Source organism: Numenius arquata, chromosome 3 (genome assembly GCF_964106895.1).
Source record: "Numenius arquata chromosome 3, bNumArq3.hap1.1, whole genome shotgun sequence".
In the NCBI taxonomy this organism is placed as follows: domain Eukaryota; kingdom Metazoa; phylum Chordata; class Aves; order Charadriiformes; family Scolopacidae; genus Numenius; species Numenius arquata.
The window spans coordinates 22,996,171-23,005,328 of NC_133578.1; positions in this window are offsets into that span (position 1 = coordinate 22,996,171).

Genomic DNA, 9,158 nt, shown 5'->3' on the forward strand with positions numbered 1-9,158 from the left:
AGCAGCCCAGCACACAGTGTCTTGGACTGTGCTGCACCTTCTAGTAGTAACTTTAGCTCAGAAAGCAAAAAAATCTTCAAACTGATTTTCCTGTAACATCTGTGATAGAAACTTTTTTTTTAAGCTGTGGTATAATGGGGAGCCAAGACCTACCATAGCACAGTTGTAAAGCAACTTACTTAAGGTGCAAGAACCAATCTCAAAAAACCCAAAACCAAACAACACACCATCCCAATCAAACAGAAAACTTCATTTAGCTCAGGTGAATCTCCAGCAGTTCTGCCCCTGCGGCCCCGGCAAAAGAGTTAAAGCATAATAACCTGCCATTTTACAGAAAAACTAAGAGATTTGCAGATGGTGGCTAGAGAGGTAGTAAGCTGAGCAAGGAACAAATACATCCTTTTCCAGAAGCCTCAAATAACATTTATCCTTAGGCCTTGTGAATACATTATGTTGCCAGGGTGCAGCTAGCAAATCAGAATTTCACTTGGGTGGATGACTGGTGTTTCTTAGGAACAGCCTTTGCACATTATTTCAGTTGCAAGTTAGTATCAAAGTGCCAGTTCTGTGCTATGACACACTTGGCACGCGAAGCTGCATTCAAGTTCAAAGGCCGTGTGAAGACCTGCTCTGGCTGGGGGGCATGGTTGTGTTACCTCACTCACCCACAGCAGGAAAGTGCGGTCCCATCTCTGTCCATCGGCCACGCGCCTGCCTCTCCACTGCTCTTCCTTGCACCTGGAAAGGCAGAATTTTGTCATAAGAGGAGGCTGCAAACATTATTACTCTGCACTGACAAGCTGACTATGGCCCCATCAAACAATCACATTCTCAACCACAGAACTTTTATCGTATAGGATCTAAAGGTATGTTTCACCCTTAGTTGTGCAATGTAGTATTTTTATTCTCTCTGAAGTTTCCTGTGTCAGGCTCACAGTTAATCCGTCTTAAAACTTGCATTCCAGCATTGCTCAGCTCACCCACAAGAGAGCTTCAGAGACCACAGAGGTCAGGCTCACCTTGGGCAACCCATGGCAACAGTGAAAGCCACTTCTGCCAACAAAACAACCCATTTTAATAACAGTCCTCTTGTCTGAGAGCTGTTTACTCTGCCAGCAAGTGGTTGCATATACATGTACTTTGTTCATGGCCCTTGTAGCTTAGGTGAGGTATGAAACCCCAACAGAAGCTAAAATAAGGAACCATGAGGGATGAATTCAAGCTGCAAAGTCTATAGTGGACTTATGTAAGAAAATCCTGCAATGGAAGATGATAATATTAGCAAAAGCATGCAGAGCTATGAGCTTTAGCTTTGACAAGGGGCGCTGGATGTAATGGGGTCACTGAGGGTTGACTCATCTGGGCCTTCAGATGTGCAGAAAGGACATTAGAACACTGCCTGGGTCCTGTTCCCTGAAGACATCTCTTCTCAGCCCTCACACTTTATCAGCCAACATCCTCTGCTGGCAGCTTTCATGAACAAATGTTTTATTACAGTGTTCTTGATGAACAATAGTCACAAATAAGAAATCCTCAGCCAACATCACTACATTCTCACCTGGTATAAGAGAAAGAGCTTCCAGTTCTTTGCTTCCAGTTCTTCTGTCTCTCTGGAGAGAGAGAGAGAGCAAGCATACAGTTCAGTAGCTGACAGCAGTCACCACCTTGTTACCATCTCACTACCATCTCACCCTTTGCCTTCAAGCTGATTTTCCCTAAAATCCTGGGTTTTTTGAGTCTTCAAAACAATCTTCTTTAAAAACAAACTGAAGATTTTGAACCTCCCATCCTGGCGTTTCTAAGTACCCATTGTATGGACTGTGCACATATCATGTGCTTGGATTTGTACATACCATCAGATGGTGCTTAAACAATTTGAAGAAAGAATTTGGGAACTGAAGCTAGCTTAGAAAAATAGTACAACTTATTTAAGAAACATTAGAACTTGGAAACAAAAGTTGAAGTTTTTAATAAACAGCAGCTCAGTATTAACAGTTATGAGGCATCAGTCAATTTTTATCAACTACGATGCTAAAAGCTAGGGCTGTAAGAAAACATATGAGAAGCTATTTCACAACACTGTTTGTGCCCTCAGGTAAGTTTGTGCTCACATGAAACAGAGAGCAGAACAAGCATGTTCCCAGGCAGTGACGCTACTTTACTAAGCTCAGAAATCTGACGATAGGAGTTGGTTTTGCACATATAAACAGTACTTGGGTAAAATCCTTTTCGAGAGCAACTGCAACTGCTAAGAAAATAGAAACCAACTGGAAGTCTGTGTATTGCCAAATAACATGCTGGGCACTGGAAATGGCTGAAATTGTAAAACAATTACCTTGTATTTCAAGGTCACATTTTATTTGAAGCAGATTTCTTACCCATCTTACCAGTAACACCTATTCAGAGAGAAGACAAAAAAAAAACCCCTCACAACTAAAACAACCCCCACATTTGCTATGTGGGCAGTAACGGTTCAATAATGAAAAGGAACTTACTGTTCCTAACCCACTTCTTGACCATTTTCATTGCTAACTACAAAAAAAGTAACAAAAATAACATTCTTCTGGATTGCACTGTGCTTCTGAATATTTTTAGCATAAAAGTACACATCATAAAAGCGTAGGAAGATTTTGAGAAATTTGGGGTGAAATATTGAGAACTTTGAGGAACTGAACCAAGTATTTTTCAAATGCTCCTTGGAAACTGCCATCTGTCATTCATACAGAGGCATGCTTTCGCATCCTTACCTGGCAGATTCACATTGCTGGAGTTCAGTATTGGCATAGTCTGCTCCAGAGTCTCTCACCAACTTGCAGAAGTACTTGTTTCAGCCTGGGATCCTGTCCTTGCAATGCCTATCTCTCAGCCTGCAAACATCTGCCTCCAACAACTCAACACCATCTCTCAACAAGTACATTACTACCCCTTTCTCTAAAGGACTTATTGCCTCAGTGGCTGCTGCCATATCCTGTGCCACAGAGGTAATATTTCAGGATAAGCCTGAAGGCATCTCAGATTCTTGTGCACTATATCATCTCTCTCCCCTTTTTCTCTCTTCACCTTACTCCCCATGTCATTTCTGGCTGGGGCCTTGTAGTATCATTCAGAAAGGCTAGAAAGTGTTGCTAAAAACAGGGGGAGGTTTCTTGTGGTGTATAGGAAGAGAGATGCTGAAAGAGACCTGTTAAAGGACAGAAGCCAGATGGCTTTCTCCTTACTAATCACTACATTTGGCACTCTGCTTGGCTATTCCACAGAGCAGAGGGGTCCTACTGTCAGCTCTTGCCCGGGACTCCTCATTTGCCGTCCTCCCACAGGGAGTGCTGATGATTTTTTAACTACTTCTTCTTGGACCTTCAAAGAAAGGAGCGGAAGTCAGCACCCACATCCACGGCCTGATGTTCTCTGCATACCTTGGTCATCCTCCTTCAGCTGCAGCCTGTGCTCCACCTGAGAGCTCTGCAGCTTTAGTGGAAGACGTGGGCTGGTCTGAGGGAGGATCACGAGTCAGCTGGTGGGGGAGAGCGCCCACAGACATTGCCCTGTGCCTGACACCCGAGACACCACATCCCGTCACTGTGAAGGCACGGCAGCAGTTTTCAAGAGGCAGGTTTGCAACAAGAATCTTGCTCACACTCACACCTGTTGCCTGCTGGCACCCCAGGCACCCTGCTCTCTTCAAGGTGGACTCTTCAAAAGGATTAAAAGTAATAGAAAGCTGTTGTTACTGCACATGGGGCTGAACTTGAACAACCTCTACAACTGATTGTGATGCTGAGAACAGCTCATGAGCACAGTGCAGTTTCAAGCATAAGGTGTTTGCTTCCAGCCCCATGTGTCGTGCAAGGGGGATAGTGGCTGTTTAAACAGCAGGTACACTTCACTAGAGGAGGGTGTTTGATGAGTCCTGTACATATCTCCTTATAAAGGTTACAAATATGCTTTCTGAAAGCAAGACGCTATTTAAATTGATTAGGCAAATAATAAATAATGCCCTCAGCCTCCCGTCTGCAGCAGTCTCTGAGCGCAGGGCATATGGCGCCTTTCCAGACCACATGGCAGCCAATGAGGCAGAGCTGGTGATTATTATTTCACCCACCTTTGGCAGAAAATAAAACATCTGTTTAATCCTGACAGTGGGACTCCCCAGCAGTTAAGCTAAGATGGTTAAAAAGGAATATAATTGAAAATTTTGTTTAAGGCAGCAGAAGGCAGTGATAGACTTTTCAAATTTGATAAGGCTTCGGTCACTGATACTTTGAGAGATACTTTTGATATAGAGGACCTCTGTTTCACAGCTCAGGTAGAAAGAAAGCTTGATTTTGAAAAAGGGCATGTTTTCAGCTGGACAAGTGGTTGTGGCTCTGGACTGCCCACAGGTAGACCAGCTATACTTGCTCCTGCTCTCAGTTCTTTTGGTTATCAATGGTATTTCTCATTGCTGTTCAACCACAAGGCACTGTTAAGTGCTTGAACACTTGGACTATTAATGTGAAAAAGCAGCATGAGCAGACATGCCATGCTGTGAAATATGTCAGCAGATGAATATATTTTTGGGGGTGCAGAACAACTTCTAAAATTATCTATTCCCCTGGAAAGTTAAAGAAAGTATTATTGATTATGAATGAGTAGCCAGTGAGCTGACTGAATAGCTCAGCTAGGCAGTGATGAACAGGATGGACAGCTGCAAGTCTCACCTCCTAGAACAGCAACAGAGCCCTAAGTGATCAAAAGAGGCAGCCTCAGAAAAAGGGAGGCGTATTTACTGTGGGTGATATGGTCAGAGGGGTCCAGTGAAACTGAGCAAAGGGAACTTTAGATCAAATGCTTGTAATAATGCCTACGTCTCAGACTAATCTGCATAACAGTCTTAGCAGGGAAGTGTTCAAATCCCCTTCCAGAAAAGGACAAAACAAAGTATTGGGTTCAGCAACCCAAAGAATAAGCCTGTGCTGAATTACTGGAGCAAGATGAAAAACAGTTGCTGTTTTGTGGGATTCATCCCGCTCTACCCTCTTCATATCCAGCAGAGCTAGCTCGCAGACACTGTAGTGCTCCTCTTTGAACTGGTTTAGCTCAGTGGGTGGACGGGCATTTAGTTAGTGGTGGTCACTTTGGAGGGAGGAGGGTTTGGAGAATCTTTACTCCACAGGCCATCAATGAGAACAGATTCCAGCTGGCCACAAGCACTCCCACTAGGATGTGAAGCTCAGCAAAGTCTTAAGTGAATGATGCTTCTGAGCACCCTTGTCAGCTGGTAAGCACAAGCACCCTGGCACGCATGGCAGCGCTGAAATGTACGGAGTCATAGTCATTATTGTGCCACCTCTTAGGAAACAGCTGATTTCGCTGCAGTTTGCAGCAACAGATGTGGACTAAACCCTCCAAAAATTTGTATCCATTTGAGGCAGTAGTACATAATAAAAAGGAGCTTGAGTCCAACCAAAGACACAACTGAAAAGCAAAATGGGACTTTGGTAAACTCGACTTTGCCTGTTGCACTCACTTCTCTACTGGCTTTGACTAGGTCCAAACAAAATGTGCAGCCTCTGCTGCTGCAGGTAGCTGTTGTCCTTTGCTCAGCAATAAAATCAGCTATTGGAGCGGAGCTGTAACAGAAGCTGCTGCTCTGGTTATAGGCTCAGAGCTACTAAGGCTGGGCAAGACCATCTTCCACCCTGACCCGCCGCAGTCACCAAGAGTTCCTGTGCAAGCTTCACATTCCTGGATGAGTTGGAATGTATTTTGAGAAGGAACTCAAACCTCAGTTGATAGTGGTGGGTTATATACCTTCAACTATTAAAACTTGTACTGTGTTTTGATTCCCTCACTGGAAGTAAAGGGTGAACTTTTCTTCCCCGTTATGGTCTTTGTAATACTGTGTGAAATGGCATTTTTTCAAGGGTACACTGCAAAAAGAGTGCCTTTCTTGACTGTTTGCTACACATTCACAGGTGTCTTTGCTGTCAGTTATTGATGCTATCAAGAACGCTGCATCCCTTAAAAGGCTTCCAGCTGAATTTAAGCTCCAGGCCCGATACTTTCTCTCTGCAGGGTAACTTTAACCATCAAATCTCACTGGAACAAGGCGGCTTTAAAACTAGGAAAAAATGAATGAGGAAATCAGTGATACCAATTATACGCCAAATGAAGATAAGTCCCTCTGTCTCATTAGCACTGTTTAATTATGCTTGGATTTAAATTCTAAATATAGTTCATAAGAATTCACAAGGGCAAGTGTTTGCTTCCACTGTTGTAATCCTCTCCATATCTAATATTTCTCTGTCCTATAAGATCAACAATTTTAAGAACCTGTCTGCTTGAATCATAAATAAAGAAGATGCTGACACTTCAACCTTTAGAAGTGAAAAATGTTGGTTAAGCAATGGCTTATGTTTGATATTTGCATTGCTGTGAGAGTCCGGAGGCCTCAGCTGACTTCTCAGCTTCCTGTGGTGGGTCTGTGTGAAAACGGAGAGAGAGTCCTTGCTACAGAGTCCTATACTCTTAACAAGGCAGAGGCAACATATTTTCAATATGCATGTGTGTATGTATTAATGTATGTATATATTTGTCTGTCTGTCAGTCTATCTATTTATCTATCTCTTTAAATGCAAAACATCAAAGTTTGCAAAAATTTGGGTCCTATCTCCCCAGTCTCAATCAAGCACTTGACCCAATCCATCCTTCTTTGGGATTATCATTACCAGTTTATCACTACAAACCTGATAACAAGTATTTCTAACTACTTGACTCAGTCCAGTTACTAGTAGTTTTCAGCAGGATTCTAGAAAGCCCTCCTAAATCTGGGTCTTCTCTCAAGGGGTTCTCCTCTCAAGAAAGAGAGGAGACCCACTCCCTCACTCCCTGGAGAAAATGACCACAGAGACAGTTCTCTGCTCATCAAGAGGAAAACTACTCAGACCACGTAAAATATACCAGTCCAAAACACCAGTGAGGGAATGTGTCCAATTTGAGATAGGCGGGGTTTAAACAAGCATTTCTGCACCAGCCAATGATACAAGGAAGGAATGGGGAAATTCAGTGAGGAGGAGAGAAGGAAACACCCTTTTCCCCTTCCAAGTCTGGTTAGAAATTCAGTGTTAAGAAGCCCCATCTAAAACGACCAAGATTTCCAAAACATTATCAGCATTTCTAAAAGCACAGTGAGTGCAAACATGCTGCCTAGCATATCACTAGGCTTTGCTAATCCTTTATCAGTGGTTTTGTTTAACTCAGAAATACTGTTAATTAATCTAACCACATGTAAATCTATTGATTAAGTGGGAATTTTACTGCCCTCAAAACTACAAGTTTATTGCACTTATGAAAACATTTTACATTTGCATCCCGGATTAGTACTTATCTGCCTAGAACAGATGTAATTGCTTAGTCATAGTGCACAAAGGCATCTGATGCTCTGTGTAGGATCAGCTTTGGGTGTCCAAAGGGTAGTGAACATAGATGCAGTATTAGATATGAGTTTCAGGTGCTTGAATCCATGCAGGACTTAGAGGAATAATCACTTTCATGCCCATGGGATATAGGATAATTAAAGCACCAGGTTCTCCCTACTTTAGTTTAGTCAGGGAACACTTAAAGTAAGATGGTAGGTTTTTGTAACTCCTACTCTCTAGAGAAAATTATGCAGAAATGGTGCTGAGTATACTAGTGTTGGTAGCACCCAGATCGCTGTGGTGGTTGCTGTGATCATTGCTCCTTGGCAATTTTGGTTCTGCGTAATCCCTCAGCAGACAGCACAGACCAGCATGGGCTGTGAGCTAGATCTCTCTCATATGCTAAAAAAGCATTGGCTTGGTCAAGTATTTGTGTGATGGCACAAAAGAAACACCAAACTAACCAGCTACCTGAGGGGCCCGCAGGAAGTGGTGTTGACTTGCCGGGGGATGTTTCCTACATTTCCCACTAGTGGCTTTGCCTGCTACTGCAGAACATCTCTGCTGTTTGCTGTCTGTCAGGTGAGAGAGAATCTCTTCTCAGCCCCTTGCCCTCTTCTTAACATGACTGATTTTGGTCAGTGAATGAAGCTAGTATGCCACCCGCAAGGGTAGGATTAATAGCTGTCGTGTGGAGGAACGCTCTTTGTTCCAAGCCCCAGCTAAAAAGTTTCCTCCCTGTCAAACTGAGCAGAGACCCACAGACAACACTGAAAGCAGACTCTAATCTCTGGCAATTTAGGGGGGTGCAATGCAAACTTGAAAGAACATAACTGCTGGATACAGCTTGTTGCTGTAATGAGAACATGCCCTTGGGGTTTATGACAAAAAAATTCCAGTTGCTTTATTGCATTGTGTCTGAATTTCCCCCTGTCGTTTTAGCTGGATACAGCACACTGTTGGATCATGTCTGGAGAAGGAAGTTATTTGTGCAACTGTGGAGGGAAAGAGAAAATCTCTGGCAAGATGTCCACACAATGAAAACTTGAGAATACTGGTAGGGTAGCCAGCCGACTGCCCCTGTTAAGAGAGGTGTTCCTCCTGAGGGAAAGCCAGAGCACCAAAGTCCGGCTGTGAGGGTAAGCCTGCCTCTGGGGAAGCCTCTCTTCCTCCAGGGGATCTAGACGGAGGCAGGGACAGCCTGAGCTGAAAGTGAAGCCCTGTCCTGCATCAAGCTAAGATGCTGCCACTTCCACAAGTGTCTCTCCCCCTGCTTCTCATGCCCACCAATGCTCACACCCACTTTCCGGCACTGGTGCCTGCACTCATGTGGCTGATCAGTCCTGGCTGTGAAGTAAACTAGCCAAAAAGAGCACTGCATTTTCACCCAGCTGATGAGACAGCACACAGCTGCGTGGCTGTTGGAGACAAGGGAGACCGTGGGTGCCAGGGGCTCAAGGTGAGCCCTGGGTTAGTTTACACTGACAGCAAAAACCACAACTCCAGCTAGGAATGTAAAGCATTATCAAATCCTGGACAAAGATGAAGAGCATTACAGCTCTCACACCTTTTGTGACTTTAATCCGGTAGCTATAAAATAGCATTTTTCCCTCCCGACACACAAAACAACTTTTTAGTTATTAAGATAGAAACTGCTAATGTACAACCACGCCCTAATGGAATCAACTTATGTGAAGCAGTCAGATAATTTTCACATTATTTGTCTTGAGTCAAAAATACAACAAAATCTTTCAGGGTAAA